Here is a 19,233-nt window from a genome sequence, read left to right on the forward strand (position 1 = left end):
TTGTTGATAAATCACTGAGTCATGTCTGACTCCTTTCAACCCCATGAACTTCAGCATGCCAGGCTCCTCTGTCCTTTACTATCTCCTGGAGTTTGCTCAAACTCCTATCCATTGAGTCAATGATGCCATCCAACCATCTCCTTATCTGTCATTCCCTTCTCCTTCTTTTGATGATCTTGTGTTAACCTTATATATTTTCCTAGAAATCATGATGGTCTGCATAACATTTCAGATTATACCTGATCATATTGCAAAATGTTAATTTGCTTCTTGCATGAGAAATAGAATGAAGTAAAAATAAGCTAAACTTTAGCACTTTGAACCATTATTGGGTCATGATTGCTAACTGTACCCTGATACTAAGTAAAGTGATGATTATTCTGAGCACCAGGGAAGCCTTAGAAGTACCCATGGGAGCACACTCGTCTAGATGGAGGCGGTCCTGTCAGAGCTCCCTGGAGCTGGGCATGGAAACTGGGTCCCTTCTTTCAGGTCAGGTCAGTTCAGTTCAGTCGCTCAGTTGTGTCCGACTCTTTGTGACCTAAATCACCTGGGTAAAATGGGTTGAATATTCTGGGTACGGTATCATGGATTTGCTAGTACAGTCTCCTCAGATTCCTTGGGACATGGATTTACGCTTGTGAAACTGTGGAATCATTGAAGGGTGTGAAGTGCATAGATTTTGTCATTAACATACACAAACATGAACCTCAGTATTGTCATTTCTTGGCAGGCAGGTGACCTCCCACAAGTAATTTCAACTCTCTGAATTTCTGATTTCTGTTATATCACACTGGGGTAGTATTGCCTCCTTGATGGGAATGTTTTAATATTAAATGATGCATTAAAATACTTTAGATATGATTAATCCCAAGGCAATGATGGTAAGGAGTGAGTCACAGAGATGTCCCAAGAGGTCTCAAAGCCTGGTCCATGAGTGCATGCTTGCTAGGTTGCTTCAGTCATGTCTGACTCTTTGTGACTTTACGAACTGTAACCCACCAGGCTCCTCTGTCCATGGGATTTTCCAGGCAAGAATACTGGGGTGGGTTGCCATGTCCTCTTCCAGAGGATCTTTCCGATCCAGGGATCAAAATTGCATCTCCTGCATTGCAGGCACATTCTTTACAGCTGAGCCACTGGGGAAGCCCCTGGTCCCTGCAGTCAGCCTTAAAGCTTTTTGAGGATAAGGACCAGATTCAGAAATTCTGTTGTGTTTTATAGTACACAATATATACATATTGGGACTTTAAGATTGGGTTGCTTCTTGGGATCAATTGTTCAGATTTCTTGGAGTCATGGTAGTAAGACAATGAAGAAATAACAGTGATTGTATCATTATGATGTTTGCAATTGGTCCTGTTTATTTCTTTTTAACATTTATTGAATCCCTGATATGTGTCATGCCTCAAGCTAGATGCCATAGGTTATGTAAGGATACATAGGCGCTCCTAGGAGAAGAAATACCTTTCTAGTGGAGGACATTTATTAACCCATGAAGCAGAATAAATAAATAAATGAATTAAGTGCTAAGTATGAACAAGACGCATATTGTAATAAATCAGGAGGAGTGTTTATTTATAATCGTTTGAGGAAAGAGGGTAGATGTCAGGAAAAGATGATGAAAATCAAACTGTTGGACCCAAGTAGGATTGTAATAGTTTGAGAGACAAAAATACAGATAGGAAAATGTACAGCATGCACAAAGGCAGGGATCCATAAATATCCTTGAGTCTGTCCAAGGAAATGTTAGGAGATGTGTGGGGGATGCTAAAATATAGAGTGAGAAATCTTCGGTAAATCTCTTTGCTTCTTAGCCTATTTCTAGATATTGATGGCAATATTTTGGGGAAATTCCAACTTAACTACATGTGAACAAATGAATAATTTTTATAAAAAAATAACAGATCTCTGTACTAATTTTACTTAGATTATGGTAACAAATATTATATTTCCATTTTGATTTAAAATGATGAAGATGATGGCTAAAAATAAAATGAACCAAGTTTCATGCATGTTGCATTTTAACAAGTTGGATGTCTCATTGGAATGCACTGCCTCCTTGCTCCACATTTATTTTTGGAATTTAATAAGGCGCCTGTCATATCTGCCTCAAGGCTAAAAAACATCATGGGGGAGAAATCCAAAGTACTGTCATGTCTGAGTGACATGGAGCCAATTTTATTTTATTTTATTTTCAGGGGATGGTGTGGGGGGGAGGGTGGCTGAAATTAGGCAGCCTGACTTATGAAAAGGCACCGCTCCACCATCTGTTCTAAAGGCCTTGTGCTGGTTAACTGGTAATGACATTGCCCAGTGACATTTGTCAGGTGGATTCAACTCAGAAAACCTGTAGAGGATTTTCATTAAAAAATTAGATCTGTGCATTTTACTGCAAAGCTCATTCTCATGATAGATTCTGGTAGAATGCCACACATCTCCAGAAGTGGGTCTCATTACCTAAGAAACTTGGGAAGGTAATAACTTCTTTATTTCTTCTTTGTGCTCCCAGAGCACATAATTAACATACTGACTCATTTAGCTCAACTCTCCATAGGATGAGGCTGTGTGAATACAAGGGAGACTTCAGAGAAACTGTGGCAAACAAGTAGGGTTCCTCATTCTCATCTAGGGTGAGGAGAAAACTCTGCCATTTGCTGCTTCATTCTTTGAAGTTGATGTTTACTACAATGAGACTTAAAAAAAAAATAGAACCATAATATGTTAGGATTTAAATGGAACCATAATATTTTAAAGAATTTTAAGTAAAACCAGATATCTCAGAAAGATATTACTTTTGCTGAATTTTTTATAAAATTGGAAGTCATAGTCAGCTGAAGGATCTGTCTGGGGCATAAAAATAAATTGTATACCTTATATAAGTATTCTGTTGTAATAACTGGAGTAAGCACTGCTAATGTTTTGCTAATTAAATCTTAGTTAAGGTCTGTTATTTTTAGTAGTTACCATAATGAAACTGAAGGCAAAAGGAGAAGGCAGCAGAGGATGAGATGGTTAGATAGTCTCACTGATTCAGTGGACATGAATTTGAGCAAACTGTGGGAGATGGTTAAAGGACAGGGAAGCCTGGCATGCTGTAGTCCAAAGGGTCGCAACAAGTCAGACAGGAATGAGCGACTGAACAATAACATAGGGAACTAAGTTAAATAATGAGAACTTAAAACAGATAAACATAGTACTGTTATGTCAGATCATATGTATTGTGAACAGAGTCAATTTGTAGTTGGTCAGTTCTTCTATCCTTATTATTTGGAATTTCCTGCCTCTTGAATAAAAGGAAAAGAAATAGTCTAAACTAATTTTTAATGAGTTTGTGGCTTCTTGAGCACAAAGAGGGATCCATTAGGTCTGCCTTGAATTCCAGAAGACCCCTGAGCTAGGATCAAGAACTGAACTTTACACTAGTGTAAAGTACCTAGTGTGTATATTGGAGAAGGAAATGGCAACCCACTCCAGTGTTCTTGCCTGGAGAACCCCAGGGACGGGGGAGCCTGGTGGGCTGCCATCTCTGGAGTCGCACAGAGTCGGACGCAACTGAAGCAACTTAGCAGCAGTAGCAGCAGTGTATATATAGGTATGTGATGCATAGGTAAGTAAGGGAGGAAGAGACCATTGCAGACAAATTTAGCCTTGTAATTGTGTGGTTACACTCATTCTAATTCCAACTATATAGCTTGGATCAATCGTCAGTTTCATGGAAGATAATTTAGTAGTAAGGCCAGATCTAAACCATTAGATATTGAACCACCATGTAAGAAATAAAGTTGAAATTATGAGATAGCAAAATGAACTCAGCACCATGTGGAAGGTGCTGCACATTTTAGCATTCTCAAAAAAATAGGAATCATGAGACATCAACTATCTTTTGACATGCTGGCATTCAACATTTTTTTTTCCTGATGGAACTCCAAGGCAATACTGAATAGATTCCCTAAAATATTCTGAAAGCCTTCAAGAAAGCATTTTAGCACTTTTCTGAGTAAACAATGAATTTAATTTAAATAAATTCATTCCTTGGAGACAATCTGCCTCTTGATTATAGCTGGACTTCATCTTATTTTACACAGCCTGTCTCTTTGGGGCACAATTTTTCAGTCAAAGAAACAGACAGATTTATTGGCTGTTTAATCTGAATGTTTAGCTGGTTCCCAAACATTGCTTAACTAGTCATTGATAACTGGTGGTGCTGAAAGTTGAATGCAGGTGGGCTGAATGATATATATTCAACTTTATGAACGATTTAAGGTAAATATTAAGGAAGAAAAAAACAAGGGGACAAATTTTAAAATCTTTCATTCTTAGTAAACAATTGCATTTATTATTTTAGTGCTGATCTACCAAGAGAGGAATCATTCTGAACAGGCTGAAGCCTTTTGTCTGTGTCTCTGCTTACAGATTCCAAGCTTAGCACAACTTTATTTATCATAAATGTATCACTAATGATACTTGCTGTGGAATTGTGTAATATTTCTCCCATGAGCAGCTCAGAATAGCTCCCAAGCTTTGAGTCTAGTCTTTCTTCCTGGAGCTGGCAAGAGTAGGTTGTCATGGAGTGAGGGGAGAAATCAGCAGACTCTATTTATGTTTTAGATGAGACGAGACTATCTTTCTTCTGTATGATTTTAGAATTAGGCTGTACTGCAGGGGCATTAGTCTGAATGCCTAACAGAGAGGACTCTGCATATGGGGGCTCAATTAGGTTCATGATAGTGATGAGAGTAATTCCATATTCACATCTCAAATATGAGGCCAGTAGTCAAACTTGAATTATCCTCTCTCAAACACATGGACTTCTCTCCAGTAAGAATATTTTCCCTACAACCAGGAATTATGAATGATAGAATCGTCTTCCTTAACAGGCTTCCCTGGTGGCTCAGTTGGTAAAGAATCCGCTGGCAATGCAGGAGACCTGGGCTCTATCCCTGGGCCGTGATATCCCCTGGAGAAGGAAATGGCAACCCACTCCAGTATTCTTGCCTGGAGAATTCCATGAACGAGCCTAATGGGCAACAGTCCGTGGGGTCACAAAGAGTCAGACATGACTTAGTGACTTTCACTTCTCCTTAACAGAAAGGCACATGTTGCTGACTTTGGAAATGTTATTCTGATATTCTCTGGCTTCCCTTGTGGCTCAGCTGGTAAAGAATCCACCCCCAATACAGGAGATCCCGGTTTGATCCCTGGGTCAGGAAATCCCCTGGAGAAGGGATAGGCAACCCATCCCACTATTCTTGGGCTTCCCTGGTGGCTCAGATGGTCAAGAATCAGCTGGAGAAGAGAACAGTTACCCACTCCAGTATTCTGGCCTGGAGAATTCCGTGGCTGTATATAGTCTGTGGGGTCACAAAGAGTTGGACACGACTGAGTGACTTTCACTTTCACTTCCTTTTTTATTTAGATTTATATGTATAGTTACTATTTCTTTTAGCTTGATTTGTCTCCCAGATCTGCAAGTTGCCACCTGTTTGATGTTAAAATTATGTTGTTAAAGTGGTAATAGTGAAAGTGAAGTGAAAGTCTCTCAGTCGTGTCTGACTCTTTGTGACCCCCATGGACTGTATGAATTCTCTAGGCTTTCCCATTTCCAGGGGATCTTCCCAACCCAGGGATCAAACCCAGGTCTCCTGCACTGCAGGCAGATTCTTTACCAGCTGAGCCACAAGGGAAGCCAGAGAATATCAGAGTGGGTAGCTAATCCCTTCGCCAGGGGATCTTCCTGACCCAGGAATCGAGCCGGGGTCTCCTGCATTGCAGGTGGATTCTTTACCAACTGAACTATCGGGGAAGGCCAAAGTAGTAATAATACTTCCTTAAATTTATGTCAGAGAAAAATTATTCAGTAAAATGAGTTTAAGAGATCATTTGATATAAGTTTTCTGGAACTTGAGCCTTCCAGTTTTATCCTCATAAATGAAGATTCATTGTCAAAAAAAGGTTTTAATTTGGATTTTTATTTAATGGATAACTGGAAAAAAAAAACTAAGGCACTTTTTCTGGGTTGTGTGAAAAGCACCTGTGACAAGGCATTCAGTTGTGACTTCTGTGCCTATTTTTTTTTTTTTTTTTTACAATTGGTTTGTTCCAGATGATAGTTCTTAAATGTGTTTGACCTAGAGGAAAATAAAGTTTTGCTAATATGTGAGGCATTAGTGATAAACAAAGAATGTACAGCATAGTAGGCTGTAAGAACAAAGTGTTTGCCGGAGTTTGAATAGAAAAGGATGAGTGGTTTCCGAATCATTCACATGGTTCCTGAAAGGCTCAAATTAATACTGCAAGTGACATTTAGTTTCGGCTGCATAATATCATCTATCAAATTTAAATTAGGCTGTTAATCTAAATTTTAGAACTTACATAGTTTTATACCTAAATTTTTTTTATTGCCCAAGACCATAAACTTATGAAACTTAAATCTAAGATTATATCTGTGAATTCATATATGTATTCAAGTAATATAAACAAATAATTATTAATATTAGGAGTCAAAGAGGATGTTTCTTTTAAAAATACTTCTTATACTAATCAAATTTGAGGATAGCTACCATATATGAGGGCCTTCCACGTAGTCAGGGGTAAACAATTGCCTGCCAATGTAGGATACGTGGGTTTGATCCCTGGGCTGGGAAGACCCCTTGGAGAAGGAAACAGCAACACCCTCCAGCATCCTTGCCTGGGAAATCCCATGGACAGAGGAGCCTGGTGGGTTACAGTCCATTAATTGCAAAGAGTTGGACATGATTTAACAACTAAACAACAACAATATCCAACTATGATGATAATGATGATGACCCCTAGGACTTAGATCTATAACCACAGAAAACTAAGAGCTGGCTGTAATGTTCCAAAGTTTTGACTTACTGGTTTCTCCTGATTTTCCACGTGTCATTTTTAGTTGAGGAACCACCCGTCTAATGAAGCATTACTAATAAATTTTTTCTATATAAATACAGGAAAATATTTGTTATGTCAGTCCAGTTCAGTCACACAGTTGTTTCTGACTCTTTGCAACCCCCTGGACTGCAGCTCGCCAGGCCTCCCTGTCCATCACCAACTCCTAGAGCTTGCTCAGACTCATGTCCATTGAGTCGGTGATGCCATCCAACCATCTCATCCTCTGTCATCCCCTTTTCCTCCTGCCTTCAGTCTTTCCCAGCATCAGGGTCTTTTCCAGTGAGTCAGTTCTTCCAATCAGGTGGCCAAAGTATTGGAGCTTCAGGATCAGCATTAGTCCTTACAATGAATATTCAGGATTGATTTCCTTTAGGATAGACTGGTTGGATCTCCTTGCAGTCCAAGGGACTCTCAAGAGTCTTCTCCAACACCACAGTTCAAAAGCATCAGTTCCTCAGTGCTCAGCTTTCTTTATGGTCCAGTTCTCAGATCCATACATGACTACTGAAAAGCCGTAGCTTTGATGAGAAAAGACCTTTGTCGGCAAAGAAATGTCTCTCCTTTTTAATATGCTGTCTAGGTTGGTCATAGCTTTTCTTCTAAGGAGCAAGCATCTTTTAATTTCATGGCTGCAGTCACCATCTGCAGTGATTTTGGAGCCCCCCAAAATAAAGTCTCTCATTGTTTACCCATCTTTTTGCCATGAAGTGATGGGACTGGATGCCATGATCTTTGTGTTTTGAATGTTGACTTTTAAGCCAGCCTTTTCACTCTCTTCTTTCACTTTCATCAAGAGGCTCTTCAGTTCCTCTTCACTTTCTGCCATAAGAGTGATGTTATCTGCATATCTGATTATTGATATTTCTCCTAGCAATCTTGATTCCAGCTTGTGCTTCATACAGTCCAACATTTCTCTTGATGTACTCTGCATATAAGTTAAACATTCAGGGTGACAATATACAGCCTTGACATACTCCTTTCCAAATTTGGAACCAGTCCATTGTTCCATGTCTAGTTCTAATTGTTGCTTCTTGACCTGCATACAGATTTCTTAGGAGGCAGGTAAAGTGGTCTGGTATTCCCATCTTTTGAACGATTTTCCAGTTTGTTGTGATCCACACAGTCAAAGGCTTTAGCTGTTGTAGCATACTGATCTTCTACTTACTTCAAAATCACTATAATTCATAGTAGCATATTAATTTTAGAGCTTGAAAGACCTGGAACTGAATTCTGTCACAGCTTTGGATTGATTTACTTTGTAATGTTGATCAAGTTATTCAACTAGGGTCATTTTAGTCTCCTCATCTGTAAAATGCAGGCCTTCAATGTACTTGGAAGATTACTTCGAGTCTTTCTTGTTCAGTCATTAAGTGGTGTCCGACTCTTTGTGACTCCATGGACTGCAGCATGCCAGGCTTCCCTGTCCTTCTCTATCTCCTGGAGTTTGCTCAAACTCATGTACATCAGGTCGGTGATGCTGTCCAACCATCTCATCCTCTGTTATCCTCTTCTCCTTTTGCCTCCAATCTTTCCCATCATCAGGGTCTTTTCCAATGAGTCAGGTCTTTGCATCAGGTGGCTAAAGTATTGGAGCTTCAGCTTTAGCATCAGTCCTTCCAATGAATATTCAGAACTGATTTCCTTTAGGATGGACTGGTTTGTCCTTCTTTCTGTCCAAGGGACTGTCAAAAAAGAGACTTCTACAGCACCATAATTCAAAAGCATCAGTTCTTCAGCACTCATCCTTCTTTGTGGTCCAGCTCTCACATCTGTACATGACTACTGGAAAAACTATAGCTTTGACTATAGAGACATTTGTTGGCAAAGTGATGTCCCTACTTTTTAATATGCTTTCTAGGTTTGTCATAACTTTTCTTCCAAAAAGCAAACATCTTTTAATTTCGTGGCTGCAGTCACCATCTGCAGTGATTTTGGAGCCCAAGAGAATAAATTCTTTGAATCTGATAGTGGTTGAAAATTCCTGGACTTGGCTGGCTCCTATTGGGCTTTCAACAAATGTTCAGCGTTACCCCATTCTATCATCATACAGGAAATATCGTCTCCCTTTCCCCTTCAATATCTCTTCTCCCAGGCTCTTCTTGCTCAACGCAAGGTGAAGCTGGGGCCACATGCCTAAATGTGGTGTATATCAGACAGAAATCTACCCTAACCTTAGCAGTTGACTGGTTTTACTTTTTTGATTTAAACATCATTTCCATTTTTTTTTTTAAAGGTAAATTAGTACAGCTAGTCAAAGTACTTGCAGTTTGTTGGCCATGACTGAGTTGTGAACATAAAATAGTAGCTGAGGCAGACACGGGTCTTTACCTTCAGAATCAAACATGGACGTGTTAGCTGACTAGAAGAGGCAGTCTCTTTGACATTGTCCACATTTCATTCCTTTTTTTTTTTGATACACCTGGGTTGTGTGTTTGCTTTTTGGTGGCCTTTATTCATAAATGAGGAGAGACCACTCTTCTTTTAAAAATAAAACCAAACCTCATATTAATATGTCGACTTGGAGTGACAAATGTATGCTGGGCTTATTCATAAGTCACTTCACTCATATTCAGTGGAACTTGATTTTTTTCCAAAGAGTAAACAGTTTGCATCTTCTTTTTAATTTAGCGATAAAACGTTTTTATAAATGATTTCTAACTGGGCACCTGTTTAGAAAAGGTGACTTATTCTGTTTAACAAAATTAAATTAAATTAATTTAATTTAAAAACATTAAGTTAATTTATATAGCTGGTTGTATTAACCTTCAATTTATGTTGCTTTGAAAAATATGTGGGAGCACTGACATTGGCATTAGACATGTGTGTGGAGCTTTTTAAGATCCCAGGTAAAGAGAACTAGGAAATATTGCAAGTAAGTTTTTGAGAAGTAAGCACACTATAGGAGTCCTCAGTTGGCATGTCTCTGCATTTTTCCAGATGGCCAACAGATGTTTATATTTGTGTAAAGAGGGGACTGCCTCTGAAGTACACAATTTCAACACTAAACTTTTGGCTTTAATGAGAACATTAGAACGGTTATTGTTGCTCCTCAGAGATGGTTTCAAAAGTTGAATTCGGAAATCAACAGTATAAGTTCATAAAGGCCAAAGAAGTATATCTATAAACTGGGTCAAATATTTAAATATATTTGCAGGGAAGAGGTATTTAAAATTAAATCAAGTGGAGAAAAATAATTTCTCTAGAAGTAATTTACATAAAAAGCTGTGTGCTGTAAACTGAAGTAGTATAGTATGCATTGCATGGCTCCATTTCAGAAGAAGCCATCTTCAATTTTGTCTTTTTAAAGGTCAAATCTAGTATTACCAAAGAGTTATGAAATGTATGTCTTGACATGAAACAAAGTTTTCTCCCAGGTTTAAAAAAAAAAAAAAATCTAGTTGGGTCATAAAAATCATACAGTATGGTCAATAGGTGTGAATTAATTTAAAATGATGCAAAATCAGAATTTTTTTCTTCTTTGCTGTTGAAAAATGACAACATATGTTGGCACCATGACAATGGCATATTCTTCCATCTAAATATTTGGGTTTTTTCCATAAGAAGATTGTGGCTTTAATAGACACAGATGTGGATTCTAAGCTCTAGAGGCAGTAAGCAAGAATTAATGGTTAAGAAATACCCTAGAAACATGAATAGAAAAATTGACATTAAACAAAACTAGTAATCTATTATAATTGAAATGTAGTATTATAAATAGTAAAAAGGACACCTTATTGTTGTTGTTTGGTTGCTAAGTTATGTCCAACTCTTTTGTGACCTTATGGAGGGCAGCCCGCTAAGCCCCTCTGTCCATTGGATTTTCCAGGTAAGAATACTGGAGTGGGTTGCCATTTCTTTCTCCAGGGCATCTTCCCAAACCAGGCAACTAACTCAAGTCTCCTGCATTGGCTTGCAGATTCTTTACCACTGAACCATCGGGGAAGCCTGAAAAGGAACATATTGAATATAATTTTTCTTTCCATTTTCTGTTGTTATACTTTGCTTAATTACTGTATTTAAAGAGAATTTAGCTAAGTAGTCACTTATGATTTTGTTTGACAAGGTATTAAATCTATTGTTTTGTTTTTTCTTTAAAGGCATCATCTTCAGTTATTCAGAATAGTGGGTGTTCACATTTTATTTGGATCAATGTAAAACTTAGTTTTTCTAATGTGGTTGCTGTTTTTCAGAAAGTAAGTAAAACTTAGAAGTAACTTTGCAATGTAGTTAGTAATTAAGACGTTTCTTTTTGGGACTTTTTGAGAGAATGATTATCTCCTTTATCTAAGCTGAGAACATAAAATCTTAAAATAAAATTACCAAAAATTCTTACCAGATAGAATGCCTTTCAGAACTGCTAGAAAAGAGGGAAGAATTATTCTACATTTTAAAGTTTGATTTTATTACAAGTTGTTTATATTATTAATCTCTTTTTTGGTTGTGAAATTAGAATGAAAAGTTGAAGCACTTTTAAGTTAAATGATTTGTTTACATTTGGCCTACTCTGTTTTAGGTACTCATTTCAGTTACATTTACTTAACCCTTATTTCCTTATTGAACCAGCATTTTATTTGACAGAAGAGGAAACTGAGGATCAAAGGGGTTAAGTGTCTTGTTCAGAGTCACTGGGCAGAAAAGTGGTGGAATAGAAAAAAAGTCCCAGTTCTTCTGACCCAAGCTTTAATGACTTCATTAAACTTCAGTTGCCAGTTTTGTGCATCATAGAGGCAGGCTACTGTATCTCTTCTCAGAGATAAAAAATATATTGACTTGCAAAGTTTAAACTGTGCTTTTGATGAAAAAACTAGAGAGGGTAAGATTATTAAGATTCAAATATCAAGGGATGTAGGATTGAGTTTAACACTGAGGATTGGGTTGTTTATATATATATATATATAATAAACATACAGATGTGATATTACTCAGTGAAAGTAGAGGAGACAAGAACTTTTTGGAGGTTTTGAAATCAAATTCAGTAAAATGAGTCTGAAAGTAGAGAAAGCCTTTCTTAAATGTTCAGAAAAGTGTGGGCAAAATGAAAATTTGTAAGAATTAATGAAACAAGCTGAGTGTAAAGTGGCTCGTGTTTTTAAAACAATTCAACTACTGAGTAGACGTAGTATAGATAATAAATATATTTAAGCTCCAGTCTTTAGGATTAGACCATGTGACCACAAATCTCCAGTGCCACCTAGTGGTGGCAAGCCTGTTTCTTAGGTTCCCTGAGCAAGAAAAATTAACCTCTGAAGTGCTGAATAATAGTAGAAGATGTGGTTGGTTCTGAATTCAGGAAACGAACAGTCTGGGGGACACAGTTACTGTGCACACTCTTACTAGAGCAGTTCAGAAGCCCCATAGATTTGGAGAACAAAGCTATTTTATAGACATCAGAGGATAAAGACATGAGCAAGAATAGGAACTAAATTTCGTTTTAGATTCGTGTTCATGGTAGAAGAAAACATTCTGTTTTTATGCAGCTCTTTAACATCAATACTATTTTCATCTAGAAAAGTATATTTTAATTTACTTTGTAGAAAGCAATGAGAAAAGAGTCTTGCCAAAAGGAATACATGGGTATATGTGAAAAACTTGCAGTTTTTTCTCACATTTAGCTGTACTCATAACACTGACCAGTGTTTCTGTCTGGAGGTTGAACATTTCCTGTAGGTTGTATGCCAGCTTTGTTGTCAGCCTTGAGCATGTGTTTCAATTATCACATCAAAAAAAAAAAATCTTTGATTCCAAAATGATCAATTACTGAAGCTCTCTGTATGTGATAGCTAATGTGTCTATAAACTCATTAACCCAATGAAGCCACCTAATTGTCAACAGTTGATCAAAATTTGGTTTGTCTTTAGATAATTTCTCTTTCACTGCCAGTGATCCTCTAGTTTTAATTTCACAAGCAGAAATGGTACTAACAGAACAAAAAGTATAGATGACAACAAAAGACAAATTTGAGACACTATTTTATTATCCTAGAAAAATTTTTAAAAGTCAATACTTACGTATCATTACTGTTATTATGTTTTATAATGTTTAAGAATGTTTATGATGTATCTTTGCACAGAAAAACAGGTCTGTACCAACTACAAGGTATGTGATTTGGGAAAATCGTTTAATCTCTTTCCTTCTATGCATGATGAGGATGCCATCAAGGTCATAAAGTATAAACAGAGGTCACAGAAGTTAAGTCCTTAGTGTGCTTTTCAATAAGTTTGTGTGTGTGAAAATGATACTGAAAACATTCTTTTTTATTAGCATAAACATCTTCTCATATCTTATTTAGCTTAAAGACAGTAGGAGATTTAAGCATTAGTACAAAGATTTAGTACAAAACACTTCCATGATGGATCAATTGGTATTCTAAAGGACTTTATTTGTGGAAAGCACTGATGGAGAAAGGAGAAAAGAAGTTACTCTCAAGACAGCCTTTTGCTAAGAGCAGAGGATGAAGCCAAGGCTGACAGGGAGCACTGAAACAAACAAATCCTGTCGCTCTCTGAGTACGCCAGCCTGGTTACCCCAGTAATTTACATTGTGCACCAGTGATTTCCTAGGGAATTCTTAGATCCTTTTTGAAAATGGTCTCTGCATTACACACTCATCCAGCCCTGCTAATGAAAGCCCTCCTAGAATACAACCTCATTAGCTCTCGCTTTTTGCTAATCCACAAATTCTATCCTTCTTGGTGGACACCTGGGGGTCCCCCACCCCTCCCCATATCTCAGCAGAGATATAATTGCCAAGGAGTGGCGCGAGGTTTCGTATTACCTAGTTGTGTGGCTGATGCAGGCTCTTCCATGAGTCTGTCTGTTGTCAATAATTAAGAGCTATGAAAACACTTGGCTAATTTACACTTGATAATCTGCATTGAGGGTCCCTGTGATCACCAGCTTCTCTTTTATTATTTAACTACAAGTGGTGCACAAAGCAGACTGAGCTCTCAGCAAACCGTATCAGGGAAAAGGTTGGCTTTTCAGCACACAGGATATAGCCCAAAGGTTATGACTAGGCAGAACAAACAACCCTTTCGATGATCTTTATTGCTGAGAAGCTTCACAGAGCATGTGGGACATTAGAAGCTCTTTTGAACACTGAGATGATAAGACCTGGGAAAACTTAATTGGCAAGCTGTTGTGGTCAAATGCAGAGACCATGAAAATGGGCAGGCACTTTGAATGTGCATAGAACACTAGAAAAGTATTTCAAAAAGACCGATTGTTAGACCAATAGGAAACCACTATATATTGACTAAAAGAAATAAAAGTGTTATTTTTTAGCAAAGTACAAACTCTCAGTAAAAATAAAGAAGGGCAAAATAGTCTGTGTGTAAACAGTGAAACTGGGCATGGGTGCTCAGTTGTATCTTACTCTTTGCAACCCCATGTACTGGACTGTAACCTGCTAGGCGCCTCTGTCCATGGGATTTCCCAGGCAAGAATACTGGAGTGGGTTGCCATTTCCTACTCCAAGGGATCTTTCTGACCCAGGGTTGAAGCCTATGTCTCCTGCATTGGCAGGCAGATTCTTTACCACTGAGCCACTTGGGAAGCCAAAAACAGTAAAAAACAGCTGGTAAAAAAAAGGTCACGTTTGTGTTTTCAGCAACATTCTCTTAGCAAAGTATTGCCTACCGAACTAATCTGATTATTTCAATGGCATTCAGGGCCTTTATAATTTTCTGCTTCCAGCTTAAGAAGTAAGAGATTGGTGGTGTAACTAAAGATGTTGTTGCCAGTATTTTCAGATTACATTACAGGTTAAGACACAATTGAGAAAAAATGAGTAATAAGAAAAAATGCCATAAAGATTTTTGATAATGATGTGTCACGATATGTTATTTGATTCTATCTCATAAATAAAATGCTTTGTTATAATGTCATTTAAGCATTTCTTCGACTAATGTCTTGAGTGGAATCTGGAGCCAAATAATATGTATTAAATTTTGCTAGGATATGACAAAAGATAATGGTTTTATATCCTGTTGATAAGCTGCATTCTGTGAATTTGAAGTAATGAGCCAGCATGTCAGAGGGAGGCCAAAGGATCATGGGAAGTATGTATAGGAGATTACAAAGGTAGATTCAAATCCACTTGTATGAATTTCAAGTGAAAGTGTAGCTGGAAATTTTAGATCACCCCTAAGGGTAAAAGTGGGATTAGCTGGTTTAAGTGATAACCAAAATAATTGAACTAGGTAACTTTGTGAGTGGGAGGGACATGGTAATATAGCAGTTCAAGTCTGTGTTTTTATCTCATTCTATATGCTTCTTCAGTTTTCTTAACTTTAGAAGTTGGGAAATTATATTCATCTTCCTCAGATGGGCAGACCATTAAAAAAATTCAACTAAGAGTTTCAAGTATTTCAATATTCATCTCTGCCATGACCTTCTTCTATAGAATCCTACTTCTGCCTCAGAGTTCAGCATAAATGCCTCCTCAATGACTTCTGCTGTCCAAAAAAAAAAAAAAAGGAAAAGAAAAAAGGTGTGATCTCTTCGTTCCACTTCCAAAATATCTTTCTTTGAGAATATATACCTTTTATCTATGTATAGGCATTTATGTACTCATGGTGATTTACTTGCTAAGTCATGTGCGATTCTTATGACCTCACGGACTGTAGCCCATCAGGCTCCTCTGGCCATGAAATTTTCCAGGCAAGAATACTGAAGTGGGTTGTCATTTCCTTCTCCAGGGGATCTTCCCCAACCCATGGATCGAACTTGGGTCTCCTGCATTGCAGGCCGATTCTTTACTGGCTGAGCTACCAGGGAAGCCCTTATGTACCTGTTACTCTCCCCAGTTAGGTCAGGGAGAAAAAAATTTTTTCTCGGTGGCTAAGTTGAAGATCTCTCTTGGTAAATGTCACATTGCACTTAAAAATATGTGTGTTATTATCAAACATCCTTTCATATTGATTTCTAACATAATTCCACAGTGGTAAGAGAACAGATTGTATTATTTCAGTACCTTTATACTATGAAATTTTTATACCTTGTTTTATGTCTCTATATGTTCCAAATTCTTCTAGTTTGAGATCTGTGGGAACTTGAATTTTATCCTACTGTTGTGTGAAAATTGTATAAATCTTAATTATGCTGAATTGGTTCACAGTTCTTTTCAGGTTTACTATATCCTTCTACTTCTCTGTATGTGCATTCTATTAATTTTTAAGAGACTGATATTGAAACTCCAACTAAAAAATCTTAATTTATCTACTTCAAAATAACTGTAACATATAGGTGAACTATATGTAACGTTGTTCTATATTTTCCAAGTCTCCTGTAAATGTGTTATCATACTTTCATAATTAAAAAATAAATACAAATTAAAATATGGTCCCAAAAAGAGATATTAAGAAAAGATGAAAATGAGCAGAGCTTAGTATTAGAAACTGGCAAAATAAAGAGCAGTGACAAAAAGAGGATGATTATATGCTAGCTGATGTTCTTTTACAAACCCTTATTTGCTGAAAGTTTACCTTAGCATTTCATTTCAGCAACTGAAAATGATAAAAGGAGTAAGAGATACGAAAAATAACATGCCATTTCACAATCACTTCTGTGCTTTGTCTGGTTGTCCCATTGTGATGGTTCAGATGGTTCCATTTGACCCTCACCTCTAGCTGTTCCAGCCTCAGAACCAGTATTTATTGCCACATATGGGCTGTGCATGGCAGCTGCAAAATCCAGATGCCAAGCTTTGGAATGTATTTTTACAGCAGCACCATCTGGGGCTCTGGCCAGCCTTCTTCTTTATTGTCTGTTGGATGTTTACACTAATTGCTTTGCTGGGCTGTGGTACTACCTGTGGGACATGCTGAGGGTCAGGCCGTTTATGAGATCCTCTTGTCATTTTGGTTAGAAATTCCCTTTAAACTACTCTCCCATGCTATCAGCTTATTCCTCTTAATGTATTTGCGATGTCCTACAGAAGTCATAAAACAGGTGGTCCTTGAGTTGAGGAAAGAAGAGGGCTGTTTTCATAGCACTGGGTGAGGATGTCTTCCATGGAGGCACAGCAGCTTCTCTGTGGATAGAGGGGGAAATATGAACAGCCTTCTAATTCATCAAATATACTCTTGGACGCATTTATCATTTAAGACATACTTTATTATAACTCTTCGTTCCACTTATTGGAACAGTGTAGTCATCTCTAATCGAGGTGGTAATACTCCACAGCACAACTAAACTATTTCTCAGCAGTCAATGGATTGAATCTCAATTCCATTGAATTACTTTGAGGATTCCCTGGATGGCTAAGGTGTCTATTTGTGATCCTTAGAACTGTGCTGTAAGAAGTTTCTCGAAGGTGAACCAAACTGATGCACCGTTTTGAACTCCAGTAAACCCATCATTTGAAATGAAGCAATAAGGCATAAAGAAGATTCAGCTCAAACAGTAATTTAATGTGTTGTATTTGGCAAGAGGAATTGGCTCTGAGAGTTTAAATGACTTACCCAAGGTCACACAAGCCATAGATCCAGAGAGGAGGTAGAGGTGCAGTTAGTGCAATTATTTGATGACAGTGGGACTGACAGGAGAGTCAATCATGATAATCGAATCCCTGAAATGATTAAATGACCTAATAATTGTGCACTATCCCCTTCACTTTCCCTTCTCTGATACTTGTGCTGCCCTAGTGGATAATCTCACCTTTGGCAGTGACTTTGCAGATAGAGGATACGGAGCAAGGCTGAAGCCAGGCAGAAACATGAAGGAAACCATATTGGTTTGATTCCTGGAATCTGGACTTCATGGGAATTTAAAAGACAGGCTGCCAACCTAGAATTAGTGATGAAATGAGGCACTCCCAAGGCTCCTGGTTTCTAATCGACCTGTCACATATCCAAGGAGGTATCTCTGGGCAAAGAGAGAGTGTGGGAAGACAGTTTAGTGGAGACCCGCCTCTATATTCTTTGTCTGCTATAGAAACAAAGAGCTTCATTTTAAATAAAGCCATGGAGGGAGACAGAAACAAGACTCTCATCCTCACCTCTACCCAAATGGCAAATGCATGCCTGGGAAATGCCCAGGGGTTCACAGAAACAGCCTCACAAGTTCTGCAGCCACTTAAGAAAACAGTGACAATTAGATCCAAGGGAAAGGTGATATTCTCCTCAAAGACACTTTAAATAGGAATGAGCTGTTCAAGCTTTTCTGTAGACTGAGAATAGATCTTTTAAAATGATATTTAGTCTTGAAAAGAACAAGACATATTACTATACTATGTTGTCAGTTCTCTAAGGAAATGGCATAAAAGGAACTTTTATTGTGGCTTAATCCTTTGTTCTGGAGAATATGCTTTTATATACAAGGATATGTTTTAATCAGAAAGCATGACAATATTACTATTCATATATCCGCAGTGGAATGCTGAGATCTAAGATACACAGTCATGTATGCTCCTGTATGCATATTTGTGTACATATTTTTTAAAGGCTTGGTTTATTACCTCAGTTGGAAGAAAGTCTACTTTCTACAACGTAACAACTGCAGAAACCTATGGTTGTTCTGTTGTAGAAAGAATTCATTTCAATTTCATCTTTTGTGTGAATGAGATGGGAGAAAAGTTTACAGTACTCCAAAATACCCTTACACTGATTGACATATTCTCAGGCCTTCTGAAAAACAGTAGTTTACAGCTACCCACCTAGTAATTTTCTCTGCCACAATTTTGTACATTATTTTGCTTGCTGGAAAATAAATATTTCACAGAATTGTTATGGTTGGGAACAAATGCATCACCCACTCCATCATTTCATACAGTAGACAGAGGATATCTTTGAGATGAAGCACAAACAAACTGATGTCCTCAGTGAACCAATAAATTATATGTGGTATATATATTAATGTCCAGTGATTGAGAAACATATCAGAGGGTTCTATTGTTTTGCCTTTGTTTAGATATGTATGTTTTGCAAATTGAAAAATGGCAACATTGTGGTTAAGATGTGCAAGAGGTGGAAAAAATAGTGAGCTCATGATCAATTTGACCTATGTTAAAATTCCACAGAGGACTCACAAAAGGGCACTTGTGCTGATAGGTGTATGGGGAGTTGTACCCTCACAGTGAGTGAGCGTTCTCTTCATAAACGTCTTCTGATGGACCTTGGTTATACATCTCTGTACGTAATGGATTGCAAGTGAGGAAACCCTTGGGGGTTCTTCTGAAAGGGCCAGCTTCAAGTTGAACCTGGAAGTGGGGAGCAAGCTTTGATGGTGGCTTTGATCTGATCTGATCTGGTCTTGGGAGCAGAGGATATGTACAAGGTTGCAGCAACAGGAACATGCAGACACACCAAGAATCCAACATGTA

General features: G+C 37.8%; 1 protein-coding gene and 1 long non-coding RNA gene across 11 annotated transcripts in view; one reads left to right on the plus strand and one right to left on the minus strand.

The window, feature by feature from the left end:
• The window catches only part of ROBO2 (roundabout guidance receptor 2), a 656,142-nt gene that overhangs the window by 214,650 nt on the left and 422,259 nt on the right, over positions 1-19,233 (plus strand). The gene's annotated exons all lie outside the window — the stretch shown is intronic.
• LOC132345459 (uncharacterized) overlaps positions 16,653-19,233 on the minus strand; it is a 62,928-nt gene continuing 60,347 nt past the window's right edge. Inside the window, exon 3 of the long non-coding RNA XR_009494795.1 lies at positions 16,653-16,944. This is a non-coding gene — a long non-coding RNA (uncharacterized lncRNA). The remainder of the gene's footprint in view (positions 16,945-19,233) is intronic.

This window comes from Bos taurus, chromosome 1, assembly GCF_002263795.3.
Source record: "Bos taurus isolate L1 Dominette 01449 registration number 42190680 breed Hereford chromosome 1, ARS-UCD2.0, whole genome shotgun sequence".
In the NCBI taxonomy this organism is placed as follows: Eukaryota; Metazoa; Chordata; class Mammalia; order Artiodactyla; family Bovidae; genus Bos; species Bos taurus.